This window comes from Rissa tridactyla, chromosome 3 (assembly GCF_028500815.1).
Source record: "Rissa tridactyla isolate bRisTri1 chromosome 3, bRisTri1.patW.cur.20221130, whole genome shotgun sequence".
NCBI lineage: Eukaryota > Metazoa > Chordata > Aves > Charadriiformes > Laridae > Rissa > Rissa tridactyla.
Genome location: NC_071468.1, coordinates 92,167,222 through 92,192,649, shown reverse-complemented (window position 1 = coordinate 92,192,649; position 25,428 = coordinate 92,167,222). Strand labels below are relative to the sequence as shown.

Genomic DNA, 25,428 nt, shown 5'->3' with positions numbered 1-25,428 from the left:
CTTTGTTGGTGACATGGACAGTGGGATTAAGTGAACCCTCAGCAAGTTTGCCGATGACACCAAGCTGTGTGGTGTGGTTGACACACAGGGAAGGGATGCCATCCAGAGGGACCTCGACAGGCTTGAGAGATGAGCCCATGCAAATCTCGTGAAGTTCAACAAAGCCAAGTGCAAGGTCCCACATGTGGGTCAGGGCAATCCCAAACACAAATACAGGATGGGGGGACAATGGATTGAGAGCAGCCCTGAGGAGAAGGACTTGGGGGTGTTGGTGGATGAGAAGCTCAACATGACTCGACAATGTGCGCCCACAGCCCAGAAGGCCAACCACATCCTAGGCTGCATCAAAAGAAGCGTGGCCAGCAGGTTGAGGGAGGTGATGCTTCCCCTCTACTCCACTCTAGTGAGACCCCACCTGGAGTACTGCGTCCAGCTGTGGGGGCCCCAACATAAGAAGGACATGGACCTATTGGAGTGAGTCCAGAGAAGGACCATGAAGATGTTCAGAGGTCTGGAGCACCTCTCTTATGAAGACAGGCTGAGAGAGTTGGGGCTGTTCAACCTGGAGAAGAAAAGGCTCCGGGAAGACCTTATAGCGGCCTTCTAGTACCTAAAGGGGGCCTACAGGAAAGATGGGGAGGGACTCTTTATCAGGGAGTGTAGCGATAGGACGAGGGGTAATGGCTTCAAACTGAAAGAGGATAGACTTAGATTGGATATTAGGAAGAAATTCTTTACTGGGAGGGTGGTGAGACACTGGAACAGGTTGCCCAGGGAAGTTGTCGATACCCCATCCCTGGAAGTGTTCAAGGCCAGGCTAGATGGAGCTTTGAGCAGCCTGGTCTAGTGGAAGGTTTCCCTGCCCATGGCAGGGGGGTTGGAACTAGATGGTCTTTAAGGTCCCTTCCAACCCAAATCATTCTATGATTCTATGATTCTATGATTTATGTTTACTGATGTAACAGTTATTCCTCAGAAACTTGAGCTGAATTAGGGCTGAAGTTTTTAAACAATCTGTATCCGTATTTTTTTAAGCCAGAAATACATTTGAGATAAAAGTAGGGAATCATAAATTACATTTTCAGAGCAACAATTTTAAAAGTGCATTGATTGCTGCTTAATTGCAGAATGGTCTGATATCTGAAATCATTAGCAATGTTCACGGTGCATGTCACAACTAAAATTCCACATAAGCATATTTTTAAAATGATCTCTTCTTTTGCTTAGCTGTTTTGTTCAAGAATCCCTTTCTCATGGATAAGTTGGTAAAATATGCATCACTCAAAGCTCTGTAAAGAATGCAGCCTCTGCTCTGCTTTATGTCAGATGATTTCATCAGCTCTTGGAGAAGGAGTTGAACGAGGATGTTGGCAGATAAAAGTCTTTTTGGTTTGCTTTAAAATTGTGATATATACAATTCTAATTGCAACAAAACATGCATGGAGCACTGGAAACTTATGCAAGAAGAGGGGTGGTCTTTTTTACTTCATGCTATTTAGGATGGAGTTGCCTTTGAGGTTCTGCCTTACTATCACAGACAACAACTCCAGGGACTCTAAGGCACTGCCACTGTCCTTTCACAGGAGAGGAGGGTCAAGGGATTCAGCTGGCATCAAATCCTTGTGAGTTGCTGCAAACACCAATGCTCTACTTCTGCATGGAAGAGTGTAGAAAGCCCTGCATAGCCTGATGTTCCCACTATGTAAAAGCCAAGTGCTCTATTCTGCTGAAGCCAAGGGTTCAAAGTGGTTATTTGAGTTTCTGGTTGGTTTGTTGGCCGTTTACAGTTTAGCCGTTGATGCATCAAGAAATTCTTATTTTTCTCTTCCCTGACAGGTCTTAGAATTGCCTGTACAAGTTTTTTATGTTATTCATTGAACTCCTGTTCAATAAAAGACAGTCCTCCAAACACACATATGGTTAAAATAAGCTTTTCTGCCGGTATTTTTTTCCTTGCTCATATGTTTCCTTTTGAAAAGGAGATAGTCCTGTGAAATCCTGTGCACAATTGTGCCTGTAGCTCTAAGCACTGTTGTCCATGAGGAACTAAGAAGACCCAATGAAGTGTTACTAGCTTTGACTCATCTGACCAAAGTATCATCTGCTATGCTCATTAATTACAATAGTTCAGGTGGAAACATTAGTCCCCGAGCTTAATTAAAATTGTCTGTTTTTTTTTTTTTTTTTATTCATGTAATGAAAGGAGAACAAGGAAACAGATAGTTGAAGCAGAACAGTAGAAAGCAAACAAAGGTGCATGCTGAGGAGATACTAAAATAATGCCTAAGGAACCAACTAAAAAAATCAGTTTAAACATGTGTCACAAAATTTTTTCCAATGCTAGAATTTTCCAGTGTTGGAAGTTCAAAATATTCTTGGAAAGCAGTCACTCTATCTGTAATCTTAGAGAAGTCTGATTCAATAATAATAAAATATATTTTTATAATGCAGAAAGGGTTTTATGTGATTGTTCAGATGATCCCAGGCATTCGATGTGTTCAGATGAGTATGACATAAGGATTATGTCTAAACTTGTAGGTTAAACAGTGCCAAGGCTTGGTCAAAATTTTGGCACAGCCCTCCTGGAATGGTTCAGGAATTAGTCCGGGCTGGGAATCAGCCTAGCCAGAGGCTGGCAGCCTGGACATAGCCAACCTGTTTTGAAGGCTGAGGAAGTTTAATAACATAGGCATGATCGGACAGTGACATTTGGACTGAAGGCCAAAGAACTGGCATTGGCATTGTCTAATTTCCTGATAGCTGACATAGCCAAAGCGTCATCCATAAATTCTTAACGGTTTCTGTATGGCTGTTACCACATTGCTTTCAAACAAAGATGAAACTGTGAGAAGTGGAAGCATGTATTGTTGCTCTATGAAACTGCAGCAGAACTGCAAAGCCCTAATTTTTGAGAGGAGGGCAAGCAAATGAGAAGCACTCTGACAGATGGCACAGTCAGATGGAATGAATTCCTGAGGGCGAGTGCAGCAGAGAGAAGAGGAACAGCGAAGATGGTAAAAATATGGGGGAGTAGCAACTGCCATAGCTGTTTCTACAAAAATAAAGCAGGTTGAGCAAATTGCCTCAGAAGCCTGCCCTGTGCCTTAATCCAAAGGGAGAACTGAGAAGACAGCTTTGCAGGGAAGCATGGTGCCATGCAGATGGGTGATATTGCACTCTGAAGAGTTGCCACTGTTAGAGAGGGATTGGGGACAATCACTTCCAAAGATCACAGCTGGAAGGTCAGCCGAGGCAGATGCTGGCACTGAGAGAAGTCCAGCTCGGCCTGGCAGGCGATGGTGAACGCCAAACAGAGCAATGACAAAAAGCTCAGACCACAGATACATGAACTGAGACAATTTTGATTCCAAATGAGTCAATTGAAGATCCAGATAAATAACTAATAAAAGCATGTTTACACTGCCAAAGTGTTGGTGTGATTGCTGATTATCCTCTGCCTTCCCAAAGACAGTGTTTCAATTCCATAGCAAAGGTGATGGACAATACTTATCACTGGCAAAGAAATCCTGACTGACAGGTCACAGTCTATTGTCACAGTGCTATTCCCTCCTAGTGTCCTTCCCTAGCAGCAAGGGCAATGATGCTGTCCATACATTTTTCCCCACCGTGGCACAGGCTCTACTGAGGAAGTATTGTTGAAACAGAAGCAGCAAGATCCTTCACGTCATTTTTTGTGCTGTAGTGCTGTAGCATCAGATGAAGAAGTAACTGTGGGAAGAGTATTGCTTAGCCCTGGAACCCCAAAACGGAGATGCCCTCTGGAAATGGTATGTGCATAAGCCAGCTGCAACAGGTGAGATGTGAAGAACTGCGACAGCATCAGTGTATGTGGGCTATTCTGAGAAGTTAGCTACAAATCTCTACCAGGTGTCCTTGGTGAAATACTTTTTTCAGTGGCTTTTACCCTGGCATGATTTTCACAGGGATGGCAAAAGTCAATTCACTGCCACAGAGCGGTTTACTGGCTGAATTTCAATAGATCATTCTGGAACATGAAGACATTAAAGCTCTTCAGCAAAATGGTTATGGGATTGTTTTCACATGGGCAAACAATTTTCTCTCATCTCATTCTTGGAAATGCTCAAAGCGTTCTAGTTGAAACTTCCAAAACCAATGCAGACTCAGCCAGACATCCAGCCTGAACAACTGAAGTTTGGCGAAGCTGTAAACAACTGGGTTTCATGCAAGACTAGATTTCATAATGAAAAATGTCAGGCAAACTTAGATAGAGGTCTTGTTGTCAGCTTGCTCTGTAGTATGTCTTCTCATCTATGTCCCAGCATTTGCAAGTCAATCAGCACACCTAACTTTTAATAGAGTATTTAATATCTGCTCACATTTAGACTTCCAATTTTCATCTATTCCTAATGCCCAGTTGATTGGCTATATTTTGATGAGGGGATGACAAAACCCGAGACTAACAGAAATCCTTCAAACGCCTCTCTTAACAGAGTTTAGGTTATTTTCTAGATCAGAGAAATCCAGAGTCCAGAATCACTGGACTCACAGAAGTATGTGTATGGAACATCCTGATTTTTTCCCAGTTTTCTCATGACTTTTAGGAAGGACTCACAAAGAAGAGAAAGCAACTGAAGTATTTGACTTAGAACAACTAGTTCTCTTTCTAGAATTAAACAGATGAGACTGAAAATGTACCTATCTCTGTTGATAAGACTCCTTATCAACAAATCCATTCCCTCCATTCTGTGTTACAAAAAGAAGCATTTTTATTAAAGATTCATGGTTTCTTACAGAGTACATGAAAAAAGGAGATGGTCATGATCAGTGAGCTGACATACACAGCCCATTCTCAGATGCCCGAAGAAATTTATAAATGTTCCTCATAATGGTTTCAGCCAAATTTGCTAAATGTTTTCCTTTATTTGATCTGCAAATGACCTATTTTGGCAGCACTCTGAAAAATATATAAAAATAACATAATGTCTGCAATTTATTTTTTCCTGCCTGCAATGATCTATCACAGCATTTTTAAGATGAACCTCTCTGACGCTCTGCCAGACTTTTCTGCGATGTCCTTGGGAATTCTGACCTATTAACTATAATGGAGTTTTAATGCAAGCTGTTTAAGGCAGGCTTGTTTCCATAAAGAAACTGTTTTGATTTTAGGGGTTACACAGATGAAATGCTTCTCCTCAGAGTTAGAATCCAAATGATTCCACTGAACTGCATGACAGAATCACAAAGTTTTTGCCATCCTTGAGAAGCCTGTGGAAGAAGAGTTGACCAAAGAAGACAAAATAAACCAAAATTAAAATACAACAGTACTCACACTAGGTATTTCTTAAACTGTTAAAGGCTGCATCACTGGACTCACAGAAAAACTAGGTTTGTTGCTTTCCTCATATTATAGTGACACCATACTATTTATTTGTACTAGTAGATATTTTTTTCAGTGATGGTTTTGTGCCTGCTTAGGTTCTCTCTATGGAGACAAATGGGAATACGGGGTTAATATCAATATTCTCCAGCACTACGTCAGTTCCTGTGGCCTAGAGAAGGGCTGAGACACGTGCACACTATCTCTAAAGACTCAAGGATGTGCTTGTCTCACCTAATCCCTGGTGTTACAGCTACGCATCCATCTTTCTGACAAGGCTTTGCCCCTGGGGATTCCCACCACCAGGGGACTGGAAGCAGAACAGCCTGATCAGAGCCTGAAGCTGAAATTGTGCTGGGCAGCATCTTCTAGTAAACAATTCATCCCACCTAAAAACATGGGTTTGAGTACTCTGAAGCAGATTCGGGTCAAATTCAGTATAAAGTTTCATAGAAACAAAAAATGAAAATGGAATGTATGAACTGCAGAAACAGATCTTTTTGCTGTTTCTGATCTTTTTTGCCCCAACACTAACATCACAAGTCAGAGGTACTATCAGCGTGAAGCAGAAAAGAGATGAAAAAATGGTTTCTTTGCCCTCTTTTTCCACATGTCCCAATTCCCCGTCAAAGCCCAGTAGTGTTTTAGGTTCTTACTATACAGACAGAAACTGCTGTTCAAATTGTCTGCATGATTACTGTCTGCATGATTCAAAATGCGTATTTGAATACAAATGAGTAAATTTTGGGTCACAGGGAGCATGAACAACTCTATGACTTTGCATGTAGTTTCGGGTCTTCCCAAGTGTCACCTCCTGCTCCGGTGAATATTTAAGTATTTCATATAAAGTAGGCTTTTTTTTCTCTGTGAAGAAAGAAGCAGTCATCTTAGAATACCTTGTATTTAAAGTATTTCCCTGAGAGGTGGAAGACTATGTTTTAATCCCTGTATTGTAGCAATAAAGCATTCTAACCTTTTCCTTTCTGAGTTGCTTTGGGTTTTTTTTCATGGTTCCAAACTCCCACTTGTCTTCCTGTTCTTTAAATTTTGCTAGAAGAGCCCCATAATAAAAACAGTATTTTTGCAGTCTGGTAAAATATTTAATCCAAACAAAAACTAATGTGCCTCACTGCAAATCCTGAAAAAACATACCAAAGCATTCATTTGTTTTTGTTTTTTAGATTCAGCCATCAATCAAAAAAGTACAGATATATGCACAGTCTTAATCATAATTGATTTTCCTGGGAATTCCTTTGAAGGACTAACTAAGCAATGTCTCCTTCCCATTTTTCTCTTTGGGTCTCTCTTTTACATGATGGCTACTTCTGAAACCTATCCTTCACCACCGCCTTCTCCTGTCTTACAGCTTCAGAGGTTCAGGCACAGAACTGGGAGCACTGTAAATGTTCTTGTTTTCTGTCTGGGAGGAAAACAGTGCTGCATTTCTGAAACGTTCCTTTTGGGTGAATCACCACGGTATTACTGAGTGATTGACTATTACACGAAAACTTTTATGAACCAAGAAATCAAAGCTTGTTTGCTAGGGGATTATACATTAAGATGGATAAAATATTTTTTATATTGACTGTGATAACAAATATAACTAAAACTACAATAACAAACATGTAAGGTGACAAATATTGTAATGTTAAAAAATACCAATGGACATATTGCATAGCTACATATGCAATATTATTTTTATTCCCAGATTCAGGGCCTATTTTCTTAGAGTGTGTGAGAGGAGATGAAGTAAGGGAAAGAAAAGGAGCTGTTGCTGTGCCATTAGCAACCGTGGGATGGCTCATGCGCTTCCTCAACACGTGACCCGACTGCAGCCCTATTCCTGCCTGCCACCCTCACCCAGGCTGGAGCTGTGCCTGCCCTCGACGCTGTGAAATCCTCTGACACTTTGCTTATGTGTTCCCATAGGAAACTCCTGCCTCCTCTGGCATTTCATACAAAGAAAACTCAACTGCAGCCTTTTAGAGACTGACTGTGTTGCAAAATAACAGTTACTTTATTCCTGTACACCCTTCTCACTGACCCCGCTCAGGTTCTCTGGTCTTTTGGCTTTGTTCCCTGAAACTATTTTTTCGTGCATCACCATCTATATGTGCTCCATTACAAGTGACTGATATGAATAATCGCATAGTTACAGGGTTGCACTGTGATACAGGTAAAGCCATGAAGAAGCCAGCATTTTCAATCTAAGTAAGGGAGTCTTGAGATAGGGTTGATGTTGGGGTGAACTGAAATGTTATCTGTCAGCTGTAGCTGTCAGCAAAAATATTAAAGAAAGAGCAGCTGCATCGTGCCACAAGCAGGGGAGAGGAGCAATCGTAGCTCCGAAATAGATTTTAGAGTCAGACAGAGTTTTCTTTTAATGAATCCCATTAATAGTCATGGACTGTTTATTTTCAAACCTGCTTTGAGCCAGTTGATAATGCTACTGCTTTTAAAATGTTTTAAACAAATGCTTGAGATGCAAGTAAAGAAGAGCTATTCAGAATAGGACTTAGTGAATGGTATGCTACTACTCTAATAAAATGTAATTTTCCCTACTAATTATTCTCAGCTTCTGTAGCCCTAAATTTACCCTCACCATTTTAGTGTGTAAGTGCTGATATAGCAACAAAATTGATATGACAATAAAAAATCATAACCATATTTCTCAGCTGGGAGAAAAATTATTGGCTTATTGTAGCTTCTGTAGCATTTATTCTTCCTTTTCAGAACACTTAATTAATAAGGTACTAAGCTATCCTGAAAATATTTATTGAAGAATAACATCTTACAGTCTTTTTGGATTGCCATTAAAGAAAATACTAAGCGTCAGCCTTTTCTGGATCTTGAATTCCAAGAGAAATGTAATAAAGCTTGTGGCGGGGTGTTATTGTTTACTGCTTGGAAAAACTTATGCAACAGCAGAATACTGTTCTGATTTTTGAGCTGCTGCTAATGAAGTACAACCAGACAGGGTACATTGCCATGAGTCAGGAAATCTGGATGTTCCTGGACAGAGGCCAAGGGAGCTTAGACACATCAGAGATGTGATGTATATGTATCCTTTGGGGGAGACACACTGAGCTGTTTTCAAGCATCTCAAGCTGCCTAATTCAAGAAGCAACCAAATGACCACCCTGAAATGAAGTTAATAGTTGTCCATTTCTCAGAGTCTCTTGCTTTTACACCAGGAAAACAAGAATGAAGTAGGCTGTCCAGGGGATCTTAGAGATTAGATACTAGGTTCAGCCTTGAGACAGCAGGTCCTGAGGGTGTAACTTTGTTCTTTCACTAGTAAAAGAAAAAATTAAAAAAAAAAAAAAACGCAAAAAAGAACAAAACAAACCCACTAAATTAAAAAAAAACCAAACACCAAAACCCTGATATGCTACAATTTACTGTGAGATTTTAAACAAACTTTTTGAACTCATGGTCTGTTAAAGAATGGTATGATTTTTTTGCAAGAGCATGGGTCCTACTGTTGTACATAGGGTGAGAAGCTCTGCTCCCCACAATGCTAAATCATTTGATAAAATGCTGCTACATTTCAGTACAACATTATGGTATGTGTGCAACTCCCCAGCATTTTTGGAGCCTTCAAAATGTCGTTACCATGGGCCTCTATTTTTCGATGGAAATTAAGTGGTTTCCTAAAGCTAGTTGGGATCCCATAAAAGGGTGCCACTTGTTTCTTTAGCTTTCCACTCCCCTTTCTTGCAGCTTAATATAACCACCCCAGGAGACTTTAATTTTTCACTCTTACGCTACCCTTTTTTTGGTAGGTACGTTTTCCTTATGTTCCCACAACCCTTCCCCACATCATGCCCCAAGGGAGGACTACAGCTTTCACTGCCTCTCGAAGCAAAGCAGGACATGCAGAGCAGTTTGGTTCCTGCCCAGCCTGTGCTGGTACACCCAGGTTGTGGGTGGCTGCTTGGACATCCACATTTCTCATCTTTTAAAAGAGGATGCTCTCACAATAAAGACTTGACATCCCTTTCATGAAGTCTAAGTAAAGGTCATTTATTACTCCATTCTTTTCCCCCCTAAGAAGGCTCTCAAGTAAACTTTCAAGAAATTATTTCCAGACCTCTTCCTTTCTTCTGAACTAACTTCAGGCCTGCCTTTGCAGTTACTGCTGCCACTACACCATGGCAGGGCATGGTGTGGAAGACCTGCACTGCCTTTAGCAGTGTTTTGGCAGCTGTGGCTGCAAGCCTTGGCCTGTCTCTTCTGTGCCATGGCACATACGTTAGTGTCAGACTCTGCCCTGCTCTTGGACCTACTGTCCCTTCTGTCTATTGGTATTGCCGACAGCATACATTCAAAATTTTGAGATAATCTTCCAAAGCTGTGTTTCAGGAGATTTTAAAGCAATACCTCATGGTATCAGATCATCTACAGTTCACAGACTTCAACTCTCTTGAAGACATCAGGACTGTTTTTTTCTAATTTTCTCTGTTTTTTATTAAAGCTGAGTCATGTAATGGCAACCTAATCCCTAGGGTAACTCTTTATCAAAAATCTCAGCTACCAAGACAGTCACCTGAGCTGTCAGCATTGCTTTAACAAGGCGGGAAAGACTGGAAACACCAACTACTTGCCCAGGCCTGCAGGAGACAGACAGCACGGCAGGCCATTTCTGTTTTCCAGATGCCGTCTCTTCCCCCAGCCAGTACATGGGGTTCCTGTGGCCTCTCCCCAGCCCCGTGGTAGCTCCGGGGCTGCCCCACCATCGGCTAATTTGGGTAATTGCCACCTGTCCACTCCTTCCCTCAAATGTCCTTTTTCCTCCAAGCTTGTTTTTTTCCCCAGTAGCCTCCTTATATCAGGCAGCTTGTCCTGAGCACTGCCAAAATAACAAGAAGTCCAGGAGTGGACAGCACCACCTTTGCCCTATGAATCTCTTCTGGTACAACTGAACCTGAGGGAATGGGCTTGTTTTTCCTAAACATCTTAGTATTGACGCTAGTTTACCTTCTATTTTGGTATGGTTTTGTTCTTACAGCTTCCTGGTCACATCCCCAGTCCCCCTCTTTCCTTTTTCTGCTGTGCTTTACCAGTATAGCTGATTTCTTGCTACTTGCAGCTCAGGGCACAGCTATACTTCCCTCTGGGGAGCTCCCTCTAAAAATACATATTGTCATTCGGACTAATTCAACTTCTATTCCTACTTCTCCCAGCAGAATCTGGTTTCCAAGGAAGGCTATTTAAGTCTCCTTATTCAAAGCTGTTGACATGATGTTCAATACTGTAACATCTCAGGGTGTCAAAGTCACTACTATATTTATTCTTGTAACATCCCAGGTGTTATTAAAAGTGTAGAAGTAAATAACTTGCTGAGAGTCATACAAGGAGTCACTGATGTGAAAGCCAGCCATTTAACCAGCCCTCCTCTCCCACAGTATGGTACCCAGCACCTCACATTTTAAGGTAACATTATTTGAAAGGTATAAACAACAAAATTCAAACATGGCATGAATATTTTGGAGTGGGAACCTGAATAATAAGCAATCCATCATATGTCCTGTCACTCTTACAGCCTGTTCCCTGTAGGGTGATTTAGTCTTTGTTTATACAAGTAATGCTGAAGGTATCTAAATTAACCCACCTTGTGTGCAGTTATGCTTGCCTCATTTTTAGATACTCAGTGCTGTCTTGGAGGGATTTTTTCAGTTGACAGCAGTAGCCTGCAGAATTGTTCCCATTCTACTTATTCCTCAACAAACTGTTACAAACTGTTGTGTTGTGTTCAGGGTATTCACTGAACACTTATGTAGATTATTCAATTTATTTCTGATATTTTACTGTGTTTTCTTTGTGCTGTCTAAGCTAAGGAGAAACTCATTACGCTGTCTATAGCTAATATCATGTATTTTTCTAGCACTTCATTAGTTTTCAGAGACCTGTGGTGACATAGGTTTTGTGCCTGGTAGCAATATTGAACAGGGGCTAGAAACTGGTATCACTGGTGGGAATTTGTTTTCTTGGAACCAGAGAGGCTCCAGAGAGGCCTCTGAACAAGTCCTCCTGGGTCCCCAAGTACCACAGCAATCCTGTTGTGTATCGGCAAAATTTTAATTACAGCACCCAGCTTTAGGAGCATTACTTGCTGATTCATCTAAAGAGAAGAAGAATACCTGTCTTCAGTGGTTATTCTTAATAGGTATGAGTAATCCTATATGGAAAGACTGCCTGCCACATCCCTTTGAGTGCCACAAGACCACTACTTTGTCCTTGCTTCATGCTACAGTAACCACTGCCAGGTAAATTTAGATGCTTCCACAATCAAGAGCTTTTCTAAACCAAAAGAGCCTGAGCTAGTCTCAGGTTAACCAGAACTCCATCTAGGAATCCTGTCTGACATATGCGCGTCATGCTCTGTTCCTGATTAGTTAGGATACAATTGGAAAGAGATGTTCAGTAAGAAAAGTGAGCTGAGCAGTGGAGGCAGTCTTCAGGGTTTCCCTCCTCAAAAGCAGCATCTCTGTTTTCCTTCCTTATTTGCTTATTACTGACAATCTCAATGCTAGCCTTTCAGCTTATTGGACTACCTGGAAAGATAAAGATAGAATACACTTAACCTTTTTTTCAGAATTCTTTTGCAGAGAGATGGCACCTTAATGCCATCCTAATTCTAAATGTTTGGCTCTCAAACAGAATGGATCAGGGAGGTAGAGGAGGGTATGCATTCTAAAAGCTGGAGTAAACTAGGATAGAAAATTACATACAAGATTTTTGGTTCTTATTATTTATGCTTATTTTAGGATATAGCACATCAAATGTAACAAAATTGAACAAAAAAACTCAACAGATGTTGCTTCTTTTGCAATTTTGAAAGTGCCAAAGGCCTGTGATTTTTGTTACTATCAACCACCTCTCCAGTCATCTTTTATTCAGCGTATGGATTTCAACATAGTGATTATCATCACTGACAAAATATTCCTCAGCCAACCATGTTCAAAACTTTGTGATCCAGATAAGATGTGAGACGTTAGAATAATTACAAATTAAAATACTCAAGATAACTGAAAATAACCTGATCAGACTCTGGAGTTAGTCCCACTTTGAGTGAGACTAGATGACTTCTTGTCAATTCCTTCCACCTAAATTCTGGTTCTGTAACTCCACAAGTGGCACCCCTCACTCAGAGGACATGCTAATATGACCCTGCCTTTTACTATTTGCAATGTGATGCCTTTTGTGACTTGGCTTCTAGCTTCTGGCTCCTGCCACTCGAAGCGGTGGCAGCTCCCATAGCCAGCTGCCTCATAACACGTGATTCCTCTGGCACTCAGGAGCTGTGTTGCCATGTGTGTCCCTCCGTGCAGAAGGGACATCTTGTTCTGCGCTATGTTTGACATGCTTGAGGATATCTAGCATGGCATCATTCCCTTCCTTCTGTTGACTGCCCAGCATCAAAAATCAGAATGTTTATTTTTCTCTAAAGAATTTTATCAGATTGAGGAACTGAAATTCTTATCTACTGGAAAATAATTTGCGTTTCTTTTTATTACAGAAGTCCTTGTAGAAGAATAAAAGGAGGAGAAATAAGACACTCTAGAACAACTACTCTACCTCAAAAGTTTTATCCAAGAGGTTTCGTGACTACAGATGGTGGGACAAGTGAGATTTTGGGACTAAGTATGAATGACAGACACAGCAACTGAATAGCTTTAGCATGAGAAATATATGCCTAATTTTTTAAAAAATTTCAGTCAGCCCAACACTGAACAAGTCATGGCTAACCACATGTGGTTTGCCTCCCTTTTATTTATGCCCTTGCTTACGGCTTTTTAAGGGGTATTTTTTCAGCAATATGAATTATATATTTTAAAAGTAAGAATGTCCTTTGAGTCACATAACTAGCTAGTGTGAGGCTTTATGAATATCCTATCTACTACATTCACAAATTTGAACTTGATGATAAATTGTATATGTTTTTCTTTAGTGTGTATTTGTTGTCAGAGTAACTGCAGTTTTCCCAATAAATGGAAATTGCATCGTTTCCTTAGCATTAAGGTTATTGCACTGAAATAGCACCATGAACTCACCACCACTTCTCCCTTCCTGTTGTTAAGCTAGAGCTCATTTAGTTACAGGAACAGGCACTGAAACAGGTTAGCTTAGATATGTGCACATTAGAAAGCTGAAGCAAGTCTGCTTAGCCCCATTACATCCTATGACTCATGCATGTGTGGGAAAGACCTTATTTTCACAGAGATCTCTTAGATAAACAAGGCAAGTTGGCAGCAATTCGATTACACTGATGTTAGCAGTCTCCTGCTTTCTGTTGCGTTCGTTTGCTTTGTATTTTCTGAAAAATGCAAGCAGTCTGATAAACCGTAATGAAAATTCTTCTAACAAGGACACATAATCTTTCATTTCAATTACTTCTTTTTTTTTTTTTTTTAGAGGAGCTGCCTTAAAATAATTTTCTAAAATACTCTTTTCTGTTATTACAATAGAATCCATTTTTTCTCAGTTTTTTTTTAAAGTTTGTTAGTGAAGATGTAGCTCTGCTCTTGCTAGCCACAGCCATAACACACTAGTTAGTTAGATACCCTTCCCCACCCCCAAAACCTACAAGCTTCTAAATACTGTGGACTTCACATAGAAGCTTCCAAAATATTACTTTTACATATGCACTGGAACAAACTTTTGAACAGCATAAATCACAAAACATTATACGCTTTGACACCATTTCCCCAAAAAGGAAAAGCAAATAAAGCAACCCTCACTATATTAAAGGGCTCTTAAAGTACAGAAACCAAACTCCAAAAGTTTATTGCAAATTCCTTGAGGTTTTTGCTCTTGTTCTGAAACCTCATCGGTTTATATGAGAGTCTGGTCACATCATAGATAATTAATATTTTAATTGCTGTTTTATCAGCTTTGAAATGAAACTCATTTGGACAACGTACAGCAATCTATTAGATTCACACACCCCTTTGCTTGTGTCAGCTAACAGCAATGAGACGGGTTGCCCATTTAAGGCAAAAAGTACAAGCTCCAGTCTGTTTCCCCGTACTTCGGATGTGATTGTCCCATTCCTTCAGCAACGCGTTCTGTAATGCCAAAAAGCACTGCTTTCTTGCAAAAAGCATGCGCATGTGCACACACGCATATTTCTGATGAAGTTTCAGCACTCAAAGCTGCAATATTAAAGAACTGGATGTTGGAATTCTTAATTTTTCTCTCAGTTCTAGAATACCACATATAGCAATCTTCTATTAACTGCTGAAAAAAAAAAAAGCAGTGCCATTTCATTGCCTCAGAACACTGCTCTCTAAACAGCCTAGGATAAATCATGTACTTTAACAGCTGTGTATCCACAGAAGATTGATTTCAAATTAAAATGCAAATGTGCTTTTAGGATATACACTTTTAATAGTTTTAATAGAGGAGTTGCCTTTTTGTCTTTATTTGCAAAGTGTGCAAACCATTTTGGAGGTGACCACAATCTATGTAATCTTACATATTATCTTTACAGTTAGCATTTGCATGCTTTACTTGTGGAAAAGATTTAGAGATATAGTCCAGCCAAAGTAGAATGAGAATGATAGGGCAAAGCCATCTTGAATTTTAAAAAAAAAGAAAAAAAAAAAAGCTGTCCCAACTTAAAAAGACTTTGTGTTTGCATTTATATTAGTATTTATTTTGCTATGATGGTAAGAATAAAAAGTGATACAGGAAGTGAGATCATCTGCAGAAGCTAGAGGAGTAGGTTAAAAGACCCAAAATAAAAGGAAAAATCTAAACAAGTATCCATAAAGGCACAATTTTCTCAAATACATTAGTCATCACACAATCTTCAACATGATTAGAGACTCCCACTGTCTCTCCTGAACAGGAAATAGGTACAACTGTTCCTCTCCTTCAGACACTGGTACCTCAGAGAATAAATACAGGACTGTGTTATAAATGCTTTATTTTTCCTAGTATCACTAACTTGGTACAAATACTAGCTACTAAATGGGAACAAGAGGGGTTAAGAAATCTTAATTCTTTATTAAATAATTGTTTCCTCAGCAATCCAATATCCTCTAACATAAAGAAACAACTGTATTCCCCAAATAATTCCCAGTATTCCGTATAAAATTAGAAAACAACTTTCAGTATTAAACACTGAGAGAAATCAAAAGATAAACGGCTAAAAATGAAAAGTACCAGAATAAGGTGATGAAGCTGAAAAGTATAGGTGTTTGTACTTCTTGTAAAGAATATTTAAACCTTTCTATACAACAGCTTATCATTATTTAATCACGTACACTATTTTATCTTTCTAGCTTTCAGTTCTTATCTTAGGTTTTATATACTAAATATTTTTTGTGAAATAGTAAGTATGAATACATGAAGTGGAGTTCCTTTTCTTTTGTCCTGTTGTTTCATCTGGCTTCTTCACAAATATTATAGCTCTATTACTCCAAATGGCATTTTAAACATGTAGAAGGACAAAATCCCTGTCCCCAAATTCAGCTTATATATTAAAATAGTATGGCAAACTGCAACAACAAACCTTGAGAAAGGAAGGGAAGAAACAGGAAATTAGAGAAAAAGTAAAATGTCTCTTAGGAAAAAAAATATTTGGACAGGAATACAGATGGTCCATTTTGTTAAATGCTCTTGAGGGGACTGGAAATTTATCTGTTAATTATTGAATGCTAAGAGCTGATCTTATTAAACTCAAAGGAAATCTCACTCTGAATTCAGTGGCATAAACCTGGCCTCTGACTCAGCACAGCTCTGAGGCACATTCTTAATTTGTGCCTGGGGGCACATCAACTGAGTTAGATGAGATTACCAAAAGCCTTAAATTAAGCATGTGTGGAATTTGTGCCAACATTAAGACCCTGCATCAGGAGTTTTACGGATACACTTGTATCAGTAAAAAGCCTTCAGCATGGAAATGGCTACACTGGCGAAATTGTGACCCAGAGGAACAAAACAGGGCATACTAGTAAAAGTAGAGATTTCCCAGTATACTCATGCTTACTCCACAAGCTGCTTTGAGGATGCACAACTGTATCTTCAGGAGCCCTGCCTTGGTCGACATAGCTCTGGTAGTAGACAAGTTTAGTCTTTCCATGACATTAGTGTCAGGTGCTACAGTGAGAGGCACTATAGAAAACTCCTATGTCATTAAGTCGATGTCAAGCTTACTAAAGCCAGTATCATAGAGGATGGACTGGTTAACACCAGAGCTGAAGGTTAATAGTCTACCAGATATGAGTGGGAGGACTATGGGAAAATCGAGGCAGATGTAGGCAAGGACAGAACAGTGCTGAGCTTTGAAGATGAATTTCAAGTCCTTGAATTTGGTGTTAAAAAGAAACAGACATTGTATAAAGAGATTGAAAGACTGAGGCGATGACAAAACTCCCAGTTAAGATGATGACTTTAGCTGTGGCTAGATTGGCTAAAAGAGGCCACAAATTATAGTATTGCTGTAATGAAGGTGAAAGAATGAGCCACAGGCAGAGGCTGGAAGTGGATTCAGATTGGGAGGAATACACAGGCTTTAGCACCATGAAAGGCAGCATTCATTGCACAGCTATGGGAATATAAACAAAATCAAAATAATATATAATGGGGAAAATAAATGGGTATGCTATGTCTACTTGTCTTCCAAGAAAATCTCTACAATTAAGTCTATCGCCAAAACCTAAATTACTTTTTGATTTGATATAAAATTGAGCATGGTTTCACTGTAGTCATTAGTAGAATTGGCTATTCTTCAAATATGAAACCATCTGTTGAATAGCCACATTACATATTCCACAGATTTGATTGGAAAATCCCAGAGACTCTTTGTGGACACCTGTTGAGAAGAGTAATTTTAGCCTCCTCCTCCATTTTGAAGTGGAAAGGAAGACAGATGTACGTAAAACCACAACTCCGTGTGTTAGAGTTGGAAGTGACTATCAGACTCTTCAAAAGTGACTTCATTTGATAGTTATTGGGCTAATAAATTTGCGTTTTGCTTTTAAAAACTTTGCTAAAAGTAAATTGTGCAAGAAAAGTAAAATCGTAAAACCATACATTATGCTGAGTGACAATTAAATCCAAAAGGCAGTCAATTATTAGCATAGCATTTTCCTTGATTTTGTCATCCCTATATATTCAGAAAGTCAAAATTACCCTTTCTTCACAGTTTATTATTTGCCAATTAACTCAGTCAAAATAAGAAACAGGAATTTTCACTCTAATGTCAATGTGATAAAAACTGTACAAATCATATTGTCTCTGTTTTAGTTCTCACTGTACAGCTTTCTTCAAAAAAAATAACTTTCTCAGGATATGTCTATATTAAAAAGCAATACCAAAGTTTCCTTTTGAGGTTTAGATTTGGGATACCATAGTGCTGCAGTAATTTCACAGTAATGGTTATCACATTAAATCATGGCCAACAAAGAGAATTCCTATTTAGTGCTTAAGTAGTATGCCCCTTGCTATGAAATAAAATGTAAACTACATTGTGCTTGCTTTTAAGAATTTTCCTCCATCCTAGTACTTCATTTATCTTACTGTTTCACAGGCAGTTACATTCTCAGCCACTAAGTCAAAGTTGCTTCAGAGTATTTTAATTTCATCCAATCTGTAAGCATATCACTGCTAAGATGTGGTATTGATGTCATTTCTATAGTATGCAGGGATGAAACTAGAATCATTTAGCTGAAGCAAGACCTTCTCATCTCAAGGAATGGACAAATATTTTTCATCTGAGACAATTCTAAATAAATCTGTGAACAGGGTTTTCGCAGGGGTTAACTGCATTCTTTAAATCTTTGCCTTCATAACTGAATTCATATTGCATATGAATTCATAATCAGTACGTCTTTTAAAAATTCACGCATACTGGATTTCTTTTGTTTGGAGAAAATGGCTTTAAAAGATGGGGCGGGGGTGTGTGTGTGTGTGAATTCATTCTTCAATTGACCAAACAGCTTTTGTCAGTTTAGACAAAGCAAATCATACTATGCAATTCCTCCCTTAAATTACATGACCATTACAGGACCATAGGATATGCATTTCCAATGGATAAACATGCTTCCATTCTGCTGCCAGGGTAAAACATCTGAGGACTGGTTTCTCATTTATTTTGCTAAAAGAAACAAACACCTTAATAGCAATGACCCAGCTCAAGCACACTTGGGTACAATAAACATAAGGTCAGTCTTTAGGATGGTTGCATTATACAGCTAACCAATCAAGCAGAGATTAATATTCATTCTATGTAAATAAGTGCAAGAGGAAGAACCAAGAGCTGTTGTCACAAGAGTAGTACGAAAGGCACCAGGTGTGCCTGTGCTAAAAGTTACTAAGGAAACGAAAGGTACAAACGCACTGGGTCACAAAGTATTCAGTTAATTCAGTTACTGAATGGCTATTTCCTCTCACTTATCACACAAGCTGTCACTGTTTTTAATAGCTGCTAGACTACCACTGGTAAGGATTGATATGTATTCTATTCTTAAATGTTGGTTTGTCTTCTGTCAGCATGTAAGCAGATACAAGCAAGATACATGTCAAATTCTATACACATTTTTTCATATTACTACTACCTACTTGATTATGCTTGTTCTAAGAACTGCAAAAGTTATTTAAGCAATGTGATGAAAGCATAAAAAAAGAATCTAAAACTTTTATCCCAGCTTTCACCTACTTGGACCCAAATTATGCAGAAGATTGTTCATAGAAGGAAAGAGACAATAGTCACTTTCTTAAAAGAAGTAAATCGCTCTTTTAAAAAGAATGCGTTGGAGTGGTTAGCTCAGTCTTACCTGTCAGCAACACGAACCTAGGAGTATATCCTTTACACTGCAAGATTGCAGTAGCTCGTCCCACAGCACCACCACAGTAGTAGACCGATCCAGACCAGGAGAACACAAAGAGAGAAACTTTCCCCACTTTTCTAGGTCTACCGGCAGCTGAAGTAATGAAGGAAATGGGGTAGAGAACAGAAGACCGGAGCTGCTTCTCGCAGAAATCCCAGGCAGGAGAAGTAGGAGGTATACTCTGTCTGTGTCTCACCCAGACTTTTGTTTAAAAGTTTTTTCAACTGTTGCTAGGTGGTGTTAGGCTTTGGCAGTTTAGTTCTCAGATTGTATTTCCCCTCTTCTGGTCTCTTCACACAGTGTTACAGCAATGACTTTGTTGAGCTCAGCTCGCTTGTGCTATATTTAACCAGTGTTCTCAGCAAGTCAAGCCTGTCAACAGCTGAGAAGTTTGGAGCAGGCTTTGCTGAGTTCCTCAGCTGCTGAATTATCAGTGGATGTAGCACCGCACAGCCCAGCTACTACATTCACTGAAAGATTGTGGGGAAATTGTCAAATCCTTTTAAGGGCTTCCAGTGACTTCACGGGAGTAATTACTATTTAAAGCACTAAGTACAAGATGTGTATTTAGGCATATATTTTAGACTGCTAGAGAAAGAATACTTGTGTTCACAGCAGATGAGTTCAATTATTTATACAGTGAGGATTTTCCTAGGACAAGTAGGAAGTTTATAATTTGAAAGGTATGCACTTCACTTGAGGAAAAATTACACATGGGGAGAACTTTTTGCAGCATAATTTTTTACAGAGTTTAAGTATATTAAAATGACATGGATAAATTAATGAAAGTCTTAGGCTGGAAAGTTTTCAGTGTGGTATTTATTCCAAAGACAACCTTTTTTCCCAGACCAAGAGCTTCCTACAGTAATTCCTACTCTGTCTCTAACTCTCACTGAAGAAGAAAAGGAAAGCCACACAAACCCAATTTGTTTGATATGGATATTAGGAACGCATCACTCCAGGGCTGTATACATTTTCATGTATCCACACTTGCTTCTGGATGTAATTACTCTTCCTAATTCTAAGCTGTAAGTCTCTTAATCAACAGACCAGCAGTAAATCGGGCAGCTTTTCAGCTCACAAACCACCACGATATCAAGATTCTCCAAAGATGCTGCAGATACCAGACTCCAGAGCGAAGCCCCTGTAAATATCTCTGGCAAGGAAAATTCTTTACCCCAACAACTCTGTTCTCATCTGAGCTGTGCTTCACAGAAAAATGCAGAATGAGCCTCCTTTGGAAAGCTTTTCCCTGGTGACAATTTACCATATTCGCCTAGGGTTAGATGAAGAGGAAGGAAAGAGAGAAGAAAGAGAAGAAAAAAGTAGAAAGATGCTAAAAGATTTGCTTGCCGATATTTATACATTGAGACGCCACAAACTTTCAGAGCAAAAGAAGGAGATTCGAGCAAATCACAACAATGATGCTGGGCCACTGTGCAAATAGTAGGATGTGTAGTGAAGAGATTTGATGTCCTTTGTGGCAATTTCAACATGCAGGAACCTAATCAGCCACAACTATATGACATGCCAGGGGGTGAGTACAAGCCCTCACGGGAAGCAGCTGTAGGATTAGCTGTAGTCTGGTGCTCTTACCCTGTCTCTGGAATGACTTCTGCTTGACCTGTGTTATTTTCTAAACAAGTAAGGAAAAATGAAAAAATACTTTCATTCCTAAGGAGCTCATAAGCAGAAAATGAAGTAAATATTAGGTATTATGTCAAGTAACTGATATTTAGACATTGATGATGCATTTATAAATGCCTCAAATGCTTCCATCATGTCAAACATATTTTATTTTGGAGACCAAGTAATAATCACTAATTTCATGTTATCCATTTCAATATTTGACTTGGACAGAATAGCTAGAATGTATAAAAATACAAACACTTCTATTTTACAGAAACAGCTATTTGGAAGATTATTGTAGAAACACATAACATATTGGCACAAAGTTTGGTGTTACATGCTTACACTTTGAACTGAAGTGAGTTACATACATCCACATTCTAAAAAGAACATCTGATTTTGTTCCCTCATATAAAATTGACGTATTCCAATCAGATGAGTAACGTTTTGACTATTCTGGCCTCAATTTCTTGCTCAAAGTGCAATATTAATAGTACTTTATCCATTCAACTACAATAAATCAGGAAAACTAAACAATTAACTTGGCTCATAAATCTCAGAGAAACCAAATGATTCTCAACATTTCTCTTCTATTAGTTAGTGGCACATTCACTGAGTGGAAAACAATACAACCTCTTAGGAGGCAATCTCCGCTGCCAGCCCTTGTGGGTGGGTTTCAATAGTGACCTGCTGATGCAAGTCTGCTCATTCTTGTACACTTGCAAACTTACTCCCCAGCTGTGCAGCATAGATATTAATCCTGTAACACAGTGGGGATTTCAGCAAAAAATCTGAGGAAAATAGAAGATTTTGCAAGTGAATCAAAGAACATATAGAGACTTCTAGCATAGGAAAGAGTGTAATTAATCTGCATTACTGGAAGTGTAAAACTTTAAAATTTGTGCACTATGAAAATGGTTCGCATCTAAGTATTTCCCCTAAGAATGATGGAAAAAATAGTTATAAATAGCTAGGTTGTGGAGGCTGGGGAATAAGAGAAAAACAGAACCACAAAAGAGACTTTTTAGTTTGGCATCCTACGTTAGGTCGTAATGTCAATGTACAGCATTATCTTAAGTCCTAGTGACATCCTACAACTAAGTCTAAAAAGTGATTTTTTAATAATTTCTTACGTTATCTCTTAATCAAGCAACCAGGATACTAGAGTCCAAAGTAAATACTTTTAAGAGCATTTTTAATGGAAGCCAAAGCTCTCAGCACTATTTCAATCAAAACACCAAAGGCTAGAGCAATGCAAAGCAAAGGTGACAAAATATGGCTCTAGAGAGTGAACAAGAGCAGCAGCAGGGCCTGTTGCCATTTTTGGAGATAATGTTAGTCACAAATACAGCAGAGGGATTGTCATTGTTCACACTATCATATTTCTCTATACTTACTTTACTAGTAAATGGAAGAAAAATTTTTATGACCTAAGCTGCTCTAGAGAAATTCCAGGCTTGATGCAGAAATTACTGGCAGAAAATCCATGATTTTTTATAGAGAAGATCAAAACAGATGTCTTCTTCTGACCTTACTGGTCCCTCTTGACCTTAAAATGCATGCCTGTAAATAAACTTTTTCTGGAACACATACAATAGTATTACTATATAATTTTTATCTCAACTATCTATGACTGTAGTGTATGCATATATTTCATTCTCTTAAGTCATAGTGGCATCCAGAGATACAGCCATCTACCTTTGTCCTTTTCAAATATTTTATATCATAATTAACTAGACCAAAATATTAGAAACAAATCTACCTATATGGGCTTAAGGTTTCTCAACTGTTTACGTCCTGAGGAGCTCTACTATTTGTATAATTCTGTGTGAGCAACCACTGTCAGCTCCTCATTAAGTTGCTCCTTAAAATGCATTGAAGTAAGAGTGATCAGTATTTTAGTTTCTAAAAAAATAATTTTTTGTTTGCCTGAAGGGTAGTGCACCATAGTCTTCTGATCCCCTGCTTTCATAATACTTATCGCTCACTTCCATAAAAGCTATATTATTTTAAATTGCGTTAGTGCTTTTAGCTTTGTTTTGGCTTTACAGTATAACTTGTGCTGTGTTACAGTACATTGGAAGGGAGGGTGTTTGATCATGTTTTGATTAAACTCATCTTGGCTGCACCTCCTCAAATCTATATTTTGAGAGGGCTAGGTATTTATTCTTTTCATTTTTCCAGATACCATTGTCACCTCATAAAAGCTGATATTGCTTTTTAGATATTAGGTCTGCTATATCTTCAGCTCAAGCACCTGCTTTTTTTTAGAACCAAAGAAAAAAACCACATTTCTGCCATTTACCTCATAGATTTAGTTTAGTTGTCTATTTTATAATCTTGCCAAATTAATGAAACTAAAAAATACTTTGTGACATTCTGCAATCCAAATATTTTCCCAGATATGTAATTTCTTTTCCTAAGAAAACTATGTAGAATTAAAAAGTGAACTGCATAATTAACACTGCTATTTATATTTTCCTTACGCTATTTACTCCCTTTATTGACATCTGCAAAACATATGACATTAATTTTTCTAGTGGTAAACATGTCAGATATATAAAAAAAATTAGTGCCTTAAGATGCTTGCCACAGTCACAAACCTCCAGGAACACTTACTGGAGTTTTATAGTCTTTCCTATAGCAGTTTTGCATGCTTTATCAGTGAAATAAAACAAGGGTGACTTTCATTTTGATTCTTCAAATGCTGTCTTGATCTATATTCTGTGTTCAAAAAGCATTTTTTGCTTTTTTATTTTGTAATTTTAATGAAATAAACATATTAAAAGACTTCGACATTTCAGTTGTTTTCAATTTTGTGTTTCTCCATTGTACCAACGAAAATTATGGCATTTCCTAAGTCTTCTCTGAATGAAGTGAGGTGAAATTCAAAGACAACTTGAGACAGTTAGATACATAGCCACATCAAGAACATCGGACGGCCCATCAGACTTAGAGGGGCACAACACTGTCTGTGAAAAATAACAGAAAAAAAAGTGGTAACTTTAGAATCATGTTGGGACACTTTTGAGTCCAAAGCCCTAGAACCTGTCTCTCACTCACATTTGGGTCAAATGGAGACATTCTGAAGCACAAGCCTGGAGGAAAGTGCCAACTCAGACCTCTGAAAATGGAGTGAATCATCATATTTGCTTCGCTGCCACACCCAAGGAGTGGTATGCAATTTGCTCAAAGACTATGATAAAAATGAGCTGAACACGGATTAATTGCTTTTAAGGCCAGAAAAAACTATTTTCATAATCTAATATAGCCTCCTACACAGGAAAGGCTGTGGAATTTTCCTCATGCAAAACAGCAAGTTGCAGTGAATTAAAGCACATCTTTTAGAAAGATTATATAAATCTAATATGGAGAATTTGACACAGCAACACATAATGCAGACCAACAGTTAATTACACTTACTGTTTTAAGCAAACTGAAACTTTGCAATTTATTTCCAGTTTGATGTTGGATGATTTTAGCCCATAAGATGTCTAGTCAGTGGCCTTCAACCTCTCTCGATTTGTTCAATTCTAAAAATGTTCCTGTGGAGATTAACAACACTGCAGAGAAAATCTAAGCCTGCAGGAGCTAGCTGTGTTTTTCCTGGGTTTTGTGACCCCTTTGGAAATAGTGCACAGATGTCCTTGGACCACAGAGTGAAAACAATTCTACACCACTTTTCCCTACGCAGGTAATTAAAAATCATAATCAAGTCAGTTCTGAGCCTTCTCTTTTAAGGGACTAAATACAGTGGACTTCTTACTGTCCCTTAGCAGATATTTGTACATTATGAAAGAACCCAGAAATTACATACAGTTGTAAAAAAATAATCAAGGAAATAAGCAAGGACCCTACTTCTCTAATGCTGTAACATTAGATTATCTATCAGATAACTATGGATAAATACAGATAAAAATAGAATACTGTTTTGAGGCTTAAATATTTCCATGAAAGGACACCTGGAATATGGTTCATGAATAATCCCATGATGAGATGTTGCACTGAATGAAAATAGTCCTGTATTTTCTCAAGATTTGTTTGTGCGCTTTTCAACCCTGAGGGGAGCACAAAAGAATTGCTACAGATTTTTGTAATGTAATCAAAATATCACCTTCCATTCAATATTAGTATGAATCTTACTTTTACAAAGATCTATGTAAAGGAAAAACCACTCAGAAAGGAACATGAAGATATCAGCTACAGGTAGGTAATTATCAGTAGCACATGCAAAGAATATTATAAATGCTTGATATTAATGAAACAAACAGAAACTGCACTTACACTTTTAATGGAATAAGACCAAACAAAACATTCTTCTCCTTGTAGTTCAGCTTGTATTCAATCTACTTAGCACCCTGTCTTTTCAGAAAAATATAACAAGCTGTGAACCAGAAAACCGTAGCTCAATTACAGTCAGTAGATCAACATTTATTTTATACCAGTGAAGAGTCTGTCCATTTATCTTTAAGATGGTTTCAGTTCTTTCTGCTGTATTTCATTCATTAGTCCAATGACTTGCAGAAAAAGTGGAATTATCAAATAGATGCCATTCTGTTATTGTAATTATGTAACTGTACAGATATTGACACAACTTGG

The 25,428-nt window shown here is 38.5% G+C and overlaps 1 protein-coding gene across 3 annotated transcripts in view; it reads right to left on the bottom strand.

Annotated features, from left to right (window-relative positions):
* The window catches only part of FILIP1 (filamin A interacting protein 1), a 110,259-nt gene extending 90,623 nt beyond the window's left edge, over positions 1–19,636 (bottom strand). For 2 of the 3 annotated variants that reach the window (XM_054194827.1, XM_054194828.1), the window contains exon 1: positions 19,147–19,636. The gene's annotated coding sequence lies outside the window, so the exon portion shown is untranslated. The remainder of the gene's footprint in view (positions 1–19,146) is intronic. The other variant, XM_054194829.1, reaches the window with a different exon arrangement.
* Between the last annotated feature and the right edge of the window lie 5,792 nt (positions 19,637–25,428).